The sequence below is a fragment of the Ixodes scapularis genome, unplaced genomic scaffold (assembly GCF_016920785.2).
Source record: "Ixodes scapularis isolate PalLabHiFi unplaced genomic scaffold, ASM1692078v2 ptg000775l_1___fragment_2___debris__unscaffolded, whole genome shotgun sequence".
NCBI classification, from domain to species: domain Eukaryota; kingdom Metazoa; phylum Arthropoda; class Arachnida; order Ixodida; family Ixodidae; genus Ixodes; species Ixodes scapularis.
Genome location: NW_024610034.1, coordinates 106,807 through 116,563, shown reverse-complemented (window position 1 = coordinate 116,563; position 9,757 = coordinate 106,807). Strand labels below are relative to the sequence as shown.

Below are 9,757 nucleotides of genomic sequence, written 5' to 3'. Positions count from 1 at the left end.
GAGCAGTTGCGTCTTTTGGCTTTATTAAAAAAATACGCTACTCTGTTGCAAAATATTAATTGGGTAGTCCTCCGACACCATAATAAAGCGCCTGGCAAAAAATAAAAACATTTTTTGGGGGGGTGTCAGTGTCCCTTAAGGCTGGTTCAGACATCTGCAACGAGCGCGTTATCTACGACTTTGTCCGTTGCAACCGGAGCGACCGGAAAGACCGCTCTGCGCCGCGCGTACACAGACCTACAACCACTGCAACAAGCGCAGCGAGTCTTAGCACGGCGACCGCTTCTACGCCGCCGTCAGCTGTTTCAGCGGTGCATCTAAAATGGGGACGCGCTGCCACTCAATGCCGTAACAGAATATAGAGACACTTTTTTTATAGCCTAAAGCTTTATTATTCTTATCCTTTTTTTTTTTCATGACAGGCTTGCAGGTACAGTGGATGAAAAAAAGAAAAGACAAAGATGCAGTGCGCCGTCTTGGACGATCACGACTCTAATACACGACTTCTCCAATAGTACAAATCTCGCCACACGCCTTTTCTACGATTATAAAAGACGATGTAATCTTAGCAGCGATATAGCTACGTAGAAACATGATTTCATGATTAAATAGACGTTGCGAGCGTTCAGCACTCTAAAAAAAAAAGGGTATCACCTTATACCCTTTTGTCCCATATAATACACCCCAAAACTTCATTTCGACGTACAGCGCCCTATAGTCGAACAGACGGCACCAAATTTTACCAGGGGCTTGATAACGGTGCGATATAACTTATTAAATTGTTAAAGTACGTATCAAAGACCAAAGAAAGAAAACACGGAGCTTTTGCAGTACGGCGAAGAAAACTCAGATAATCTTTTTTGTAGTCAATAATACGCACATCAGCTACCTTAATAAGTTGTACCACACGGCTATCAAGCTCCTCGTAAACTTTGGGGCCGCCTGTTCGATTATGGGGCGCTGTACGTCGAATTGAAGTTTTGGGGTGTACTATATGGGACAAGGGGTGCAATATTACACCTTTTTTTCTGAGAGTGAGGATTGCTAAAATAATCACTTTTCTCCGGTGATAAAAACGCCTGAAAATTCGCATCCTCTATAGGGTACGCGCCAGTGATATTTTGAACTTGAGCACACGCGTGAAATGCGCCAAATAAGAAATTCGGGCGATGTTTGAGGACACAAATGCTTAGAAAGCACCACTGTAATCGAAGTAAACAAACAGGACGGCACGGGCGTTTCTACTGTCTAGAGAGTGCCGCCGCGACATTGCCGCACCAGTAGGTGCATCTTCCCTTCTAGTACGTGCTGGGTGATCATAGCGACACACAACGAAAATTCACACTCAGGGATAGCGCTTCTACGCGGAACGATGAGCTTTCACCACGCTGTCCACGTCGACGACCACCACCGACGTTATGTTTGCAGATAGAAGGAGCCGGCCCACGACCGGCACGACCGGCATGCAACGCGCGCTACCAGTTCTCCTTGACCTGTAATTGGTTTGTCGTTGCGGTTGTTTCCAACGCAGCGGGGAAAGTTGGGCTCGCTCCAACTCCTTGCGTCGTGAACGACACGTGCGTGCGTCCCTCCGTCGCTATGGCAACTGACGGTTGCAGATACTTGCAACAGTCGTTTCGGTTGTTGCAGTCGTTGCAGTCGCTATGGACGCATGCGTGTGAACGGGCCTTTACAGAGAATTGTAAACTTTTTCATTCTGTTAACAGCTCTATGTCCAGTGGAATGACTTGCTTGTATATTTCGAACTTGTTTATACAGCCTTTTTTTCGCTAGCCGGAGCGCACGCAGCTCAGCGAGATAAACACGTGTACACAAGCAAAAAAACACACAAAAAAATGACAAACTATCATTTTATTGGGGTGGGGGGAGGGGTCGCTTGTAAGGCTAACAAACATCCTCTAAACACATGGTGTCTTATAAGCTTTAGTTATGTAGAGAACTACCTCGGTAATATGCCCGCAAGTTAAAATATTAACGAAAAATAAGACTCAACTTGACAGCAACAAGTTGAGCCGAATGGTGACAATCTCCCTTCATGCTGCTGACGCAAGTTTGTCAACAAACCATTTTGAGTTCTACATTTCAAGAGCTCATGCTACCAAGCTTTATTGGTCTCGGTAAACGATCCATGCGTTACACAAATTTGCGTGACGGTAATGGGTCCCTTCTGAGGCGCCTTTAAAACAAACCACTTTCACACTGGTAGGTATAGGTTTAAAAGCGCAAGCAGACCGGGACAATAGAAAATACCACAAACGACAGGGACAAGGCCTTGTCCCAGTCTGTTTGCGCTTTTAAACCTTATACCTACCATGGACCATAGCCCAAACCAAAGTTTTAATGACACTTCCACACGCACGCAGGCCCCTTCGCACAGACCTCCGCTTCAACATAACGGCCCCAAAAATGGTAAAAAAAACTCCAAACATCCTTCTTACAATATTGCCTCTTTTACTACTCAACGTATCAACTTGCTAACAGCTGAACACAACAAACGGCTGCAACCCCAAGCAAGTCACGTGCTCAACGTTCTAAAAACCGAAGCTTGGAAAAAATAAAATGTTTGACAATGCATGCTCGTGTTTACAGAGAGTAAACAAATATTGGAGCACCCCTGTTTCTTACAGACTAGTGTCACAAGCGTTTTCGGGTGTCTTTTACACAATGTGTCTGACGCATTATAACCCCAATGCTGCTGCACAAAAAAAAAAAAAAAAAGAACTTTCAAACTAACAAACTAATTAAGAAGCGCTTTCGGAGTAGACTCTGCAGCGAGGTGAGAGCGTGCGCAAGCTCCCGGACCTACGAGCACCCCACTGCTGCAAATCCTCCTATGTATAAATAGATGGATGGATGGATGTTACTGACTCTACCCTTTGTAATGGGCGGTAACTTGCGCCACCTAGCCTAAGTCTAAAGAGACAAAACGAAACAAGTTATGGCGCCTCCCAAGGTTGTTCGCTCAGGCTCGCACATGCAACAAAAGGATTGGTGGGATCGGTCTATTCGCCGGTCGGCTTTCGTTTTGATAAAGCGATACTTTGCATTTGTCGTTCTGAGCGAGAACGCCTGCCGGCCCGTACAACTAGCACATGATCATACAGAGCTTATACATGAAGTCTTTCTGAATTCTAATTAACTCTACCTTTGGCACGTCCTCCAGCTGCAGGCTCTTTGCCGGCATTCCGGACAAGCACGTACCGGCTCGTTAGTCCTACGGAGCTTCACGGAGTAGCACCAGTAGCACGCACGGACTCGTTAAATCGAGCGCACTGACATGCGTATACCAACACGAAAAAAACACGCAGAAAAACACGAGGACACCCAGCTGACTGGTAGGCACGAAACACGACACGGCAAGGGTAGCGAATTAAAATCGCAGATTCAGGAATCTCAGTGAGCCCGTTGATCCGACAAATCGGATTCCCCAATTAAGCGCTCACGCAAAAACGGCTCCAAAAATAAATAACAAAAAAAAAACGGTTTGTTGGTTTTGTTGTTGGGAGGCGGCCGTCTCGAATATGTGTCTTCGTCTGTTACATCTTGCGGGCATCTTCCAGCTCCGATTCCCGCAAACCCTGTCTCCGGGTGAATATGACACTTCAATGCTTCGCTCTCGGCAAAAGGGTTTATTCACTCACTCATTGCCTTGGGGGGTTTCGGGATCGGGGGACGGTCATCAGCGAGGCCGGTGGAGAGCCCGCTGCCACAGCAGCTTTTCCGAGTCCCAGCGGTGGTCGTCCACACCGCGTCATGGGGACGTCGTCGTCCGGGGTCGCTGTCCGGTCCGCTTGTCTAGTCCGCACTCGACGGAGTGCCCGCACTCCCTGCGCCAGCGTCCAGCGCCGTCCGGGCTCGCCTCCGTGACCGGTCCCTTGTCTAGTCGGCCGCCCAAGCCCTCTTCCTTTGTCTCCATTCCCCTCTTAAGACCTTCCCAAGTCCTTGTCCCGCCGACCGTCCAATCGGGAACCTTGCCGCGAGCCGACCCTCCGACGTCAGCGCTAAGTAAGGGGGCGCTTGCCCCGTTCCTCCCGGAGAGCTCGGACGTTCCGCGACAGGACGGCGACAGGAAACGGGAAGGTCACGGGGACGAAGGAGCGCCCGACAGTACGGCGGCAGGGAGCGGCAAGGTCACGGAGAGCGGAGGAGCCAGGGAGAGGGTTCCCACAATCTGCACATTTGAAACATGATTTTCATATACTTTTTTTAACCTTTCCCGTTAAATAAAAACAACTTTTTTTAAAGAATAGCGACGCATTCACGGAGTGATACACTTTATTTAGCCCTCATAAAAGAAATTCTGACTACTCCTGCCAGCGCTGGCTGCAATCACAAAGTCGTTCCCCCTGAAACGTCAACAATGTGCACTGCAGCTGCGCGTTTCGAACACAGCTTGGCGTCACCAGACGTTGCGTTCTTGTTACCTGATGGAATTAAAATTTGATGCGCTAATATTTCGCGGCTACAACTCGTTCCCCTAGTAGCCCGAACCACCAATGGGGTAATAACATAAAAAAAACGTAGAAGCTCGAATATTGTTCGAGGGTCATTCTTAAGTTTTGGCAGCAAAAACGTGCAAGCATCGAAGTTGAGGGACTCAGCTTACCGGAACATGCACAGCTCTACACCTTTCCAGCGCTTAACATCCGGGCCGAAAATGTCCAGTCACTAGGTTGTGGACGCAAGTACGGTGTCTGATATTTCGGAAGAGCTACTGCGCATGCCCAAAACACTTTTCACAACCCATAAGACGAAATGGTGTCACACGAAAGGCGCCTTATTTTACTGGTCTACACGCATTCGTTTTCGCCTCAACGCCCCTTCGGCATTTTATGTGAGGTACCCCGAGTTACAGAAGAAGGATAGCTCTGTGAGAACGTTGGAGTGTTATGGTTTGATGAGCCCGTGTTTTTTGAAGAACGGAAAGGTACTTTTTATTCTCGATAGAAGGATGCCACGATAGAACCTTGAAAGACTGTGAGCGCTTGTAGTCAGAATGAACAACGAGATTGGATAACTCAGTGACCCGAAATATCCAATAGATCATGTCAGATGCAAGCCGAAACGTCCATCAGAACGAAAGATGCGATTGAGCCTGAATGTTGAACGAGTTTGAATTTCCAACGAGGCGGAAGGTCCAACCAAGCCCGAGGGTCCAACAGGTTAGAAAATCCAACCGGACAGAAAACCCAACCAGGCCCGAATATTCCACGTGTCTGAATATTCAACGAGTCTGAATGCCCGATTTTGAATATTTTGCCGTAAAGGATTTTTCGACCTGTTAAAAGTTGTTAACGAATTTATTTCTGCGGGCTTTATATTTCTTGAATTTTTCGAAGTGCTGCTTTCGGGATGTCATGATGTTGTTTGCCAGGGAGAGAAGTTATAATTGTCCTTTAAATCGCGAAGTAAAAAAAAAAGGTATTAAAAGGTAAATATAGTACTTTTGAAAATTTAGTTCTTTATAGCATACGGAAACTCAGTATGTGTACACTGATTACACTGAAGACAGTACGAGAAATTTAGCGCATACACGACATACGCGCGTTTTCCCTGGTGATGTAAAATTACGCTGACGATCACCAAAATTTACGATTCCATTTTGTGCCCAGGATAGAGTTTAATTTTGGAGACAAAAATGAAAACCCGACGCTCGCTTGTGTACGTCTGTTTAAAATATAAATATTCTAGAAGGTATTAAATGTGAGCCAATGACAGCCTGTTACTTGAATGCTATAACTGCTCAAATATTAACGAAACCTATCGTTTTCGGGAAACCATAAAATTAATACTAGGGCTTCGAACCGCTCATACGTGCAGTCTGAAATATTTTCGTAACGCTTGCAAATTTCAAGATAGTTGCTAACTTTGATAGTCTGGATTTGATTTTTTCAATGTTGCGGTCATTATTTTTGTGCAATTTTTAGCGGAATCATAAGAATTCTGGGAATTTATCGTTAGAAATGTAGCGAAGCCCTAGGAAGGTAAAAATTTCAGGATGTTCAGTATTTTGTCATTTATCCCGTGGCTTTCCGCACGAGAGTTTTAGGGATAAAAATGAAGATAATTTTTAATCTATATTTATTAACAAAACACGTCTTCACTTCCGCTATACAGTTTTGACAAAAAGGAGCGATAGGATTGAATTCCTCCTGCTGCGGTCTAAAATCAGTGCCGTCCACGTATTGGAAGTATACAGATTTTATATATAGGTGTTTATTTGGCTATTTTATGTGAATGAATAATAGGCTCAGGGCCCATGAAGCTTCAAATATCTTATAAACTGGGTCACATCAATTGATCATTGTATTTAACTTTTGTAATCGGGTTTAAAAATAATTTTCCAGAACATTTTAAATGGGCTCTCAAAACCCTATTTTGAATAATTTGGATATCATAAAATGAATGATGTATGGTATCACGGCATACGCAGAAGTCGATGAAAAGCGCGAGAAACATTTCAGCCTTATCCAGAGACCAATAAATGTTGTATAGAAAATTTTCTACTAACAACGTTAATTTTACTTGTTGCCAATCTTTATGTTGTAATGAATGTATTAGGCAATACCTGTATATAAAAAAGGTATTCGCTTTCGGTATTTATTTTATTATTATAAGTACAATTGCTTGTTACTTGCGAAGAACTTCATGTGACCCTTTAGTTTCAACTTTAGACGCACGTCCGCTCGCATATTTTTAACGCCAGTCGAAGCTGTGCACGTGCGCTTTTCATTTCCGAAAATCAACAAAAGGTTGTCCGCGGATATAGTGTAGAAATCCGGTTATAATTCCTATGTCATTCATAAACTTGTTCCAGTACATATGCGTGATTGTCGAAGATTTAATCACGTCTAAAATTCGTCCACTTTCAAATTGAATTCAAGATTGCCATTGCAAGTAGACCGTTTTTTATTTGTCTAAATGAATAAAACGATATCAACTCATGTCCGGCAGGTCTTACTACTGATACATAGGAAATACTTTATTTGATGAATATTTTTGTTATACTTGGTAAATATGCTGAGACCATATGCGCTTTAGGACCGTATATAACCTCGTTGATTTTGTTGGTTATATTTCTCAAGGTCTCACACAGTATTCACGAATGTATCACTAAAACAAAATCTTGAAAGCTCAAACAAACCCAGGCCCCACACAAACGATGCACAAAACCGATGAACTTTTTGCACATCGATTTGCCTACACGGAGCAGCTTTCGCGAATACCAGACACTGCAAAAAAATACTGCATTGCTAATAAACGCTCTGTTGGGTAGAGGCACTTATCCGGCCAGCCGTTCTGGGATTTCGGCCCTCAGTCTGCTCAGGTGAATGTCTTCCAGTACGGTCCTTAGCTGCTCTGTACCCGGCCCAACCCCAAGATAGTTGGACATCGGGGTGGACCACACGATGCCCAAGAAATGTTCTGGCTTGGATGCCCCCAACACCAGCCAGGCTCCAACATACGTTTTTGGGTTGGTTGGAACTCCAGAAACGTCCCTAAATTGCCTTAAAAGTTCTATCACCCGCATTATATCTTTCTGAGCATGGCCAATGAGGGTGATGTCATCCGTGTAAGCTACGTGCCGTGCTGACGTTTCACCCAGACTTGCACCCCTTTTGATGCGGTAATTCAAGATTGCCTTACACATCGGTTCTAGATATATAGCAAAGAGTGTGGGCGACATTAGGCATCCTTGGCGTACCGACGACTCCACGGAAATAAAGCGTGACTTGCGTCCATTGATTAGTATCCGTGCTCTTATGTTCCTGTAACATATTTTAATAGCATTGAGCAGAAATTCTCCGGTTCCGCAGTGTTCTAATATTGAAAAAAGAAAGGAGGGATACACATTATAAAACGCTTTTTTGTTTCACATCTAGTTGTAGGACAGCCCTAGGACGTCCCATCGCTTCTGCCGTTTCCGCTATAATCCTCATTGTATGCAGTTTAGTGAATATCAACCTATTTTTAAAACCGTACGCCTGATTACTTGCAACTATGTAATGGAGTGCAAATTCCAGGCGTTTTAATATAATTTTTGCTAGGATCTTATAATCCGTTGTCAGAAGGCTTATTGATCGAATGTCTTCGCTGCTTCTGACTGACCCTTCGCTTTTACGTTTTGGAATTAGTATCGTTGTCGCGTGTCGCATTGAAGGTGGGAGAAGGTTTCGGTTGCCAGAATAGAATATAAAGCAAAAAGTGTTTGCCCATCTTTTATTTCACTGAATAAAATACATAAAACACCTCGGATCGAGTAATTTATAGGAAGTTAGAGTATGTATGGCTGCCTACGGCTGCCTTGTCTGGCTCTGCGGCCTGCTCCTTGCTTCTGCTTGTGGTGACCTGTGGCTGCATGGTAGCTGCCTGCTGGTGCCTGCGGCCACCCATGGCTGCTCATGGCTGCTCGCCGCTGTTCACAACTGACTTAAGTCCAGCAGTTGCTAGCTGCTACGACACTGAACCCACTGTACTTACGAAATAGGAGCGAGATAAGTCCGTTGCGGATCCTGCCGATCCCCCAAAGTTGTGGCCAACAGGGGGCTTCAGGACAAACATTGCCGAACCCTCATTCTTAAGGATCTCGCGCCACTGGCCCTCCTTGACATTGCCGTAGGCATCTTCGCTATCTACGCAGCTTTCTGACATGTAGATTGAGTCCTCCCTGAGGACGTTGTGGAGGATGCAGGTCGTCATTACAACATAGTCTGCATTTTCTGGCTGCAAGTTGATAGTGCGGAGGAAAATTCGGAACCTGGAGGCCATGACTCCAAAAGCGTTATTCACACAGACCGTGCAGAAATGAAACATTTAATGTAATGTACAATGGAAGATACCCCTTGTGTGAATCGGCTTACCTTGCTCGGCTTAGACGGTAATTGAAGATTATTCTCTCTTCGTCTTGGTTTTTCCTCGGTATTGCCGCAGAAGTCCGGGCGGAGTGTAAACACCTCGCCCCCCTGAATACATGTGGCGCCACAGTCGACGTGTTTGGGAGATGCTATCGAGAGGGCAGGCCGAGACGACCTTCTTCGAGGCACTTCCTGAACCGCGAGGCACGGAGTGTACCGACATCACTTTGTCGTCCATAGGCTCTGACGTCAACGGACACAAACCTTAGGTCGCTGTCAACGAAAGGCATCAGTACAATAGAGTATGTACCCTGTAACAACAATTCACCGCGTACAAAGAAAGGCAGAGCATTAGTTCGAGCACATAAACAACGACCGAATCCAAACAGTACCTTGTAGCTGTAGTACATGCTGCCAGAATGTGATGGTGCCTGAATCTGGAGATGCTTCCTATCCACTTCGCCAACACAGTGGGGGAAGTTATACTTCTGCTTGAAGTGTTCAAGCGCGCTGCAATTCCCTTCAGTCTTCTGCAGCAACACCTCTTGTGCCTCAGGGACTCTGCAAGAACTGTGAAGCCCGGTTCCAGGACACCAGCATAATTGGAAGACACAATAACAAGCTGGGCCGAGAGATTATTGAAATATACAGGATAGTCGGCGGCGAACGCAACATCGCCGCTCCTTCCGTTGGTTGTCCAGAGTTGAGATGAACTACCTGAAGCCAGAGCTGAATAAGAAGAAAGGCCCTCTATCTCAATTTGTTAAGGGTGTTTTTTTTTTCTTTTTTTTCCTTTATTTATTTTTGTTTTTGTATTCCTGTGTATTTCGGGGTGTTGTCAATTTTCTGGGCGTATATAAATATATTAATTTTTTCGTATC

The 9,757-nt window shown here is 45.1% G+C and overlaps 1 pseudogene; it reads right to left on the bottom strand.

Annotated features, from left to right (window-relative positions):
- Window positions 1-8,421: 8,421 nt before the first annotated feature.
- Window positions 8,422-9,166, bottom strand: LOC121045725 (annotated as a pseudogene).
- Window positions 9,167-9,757: the final 591 nt, after the last annotated feature.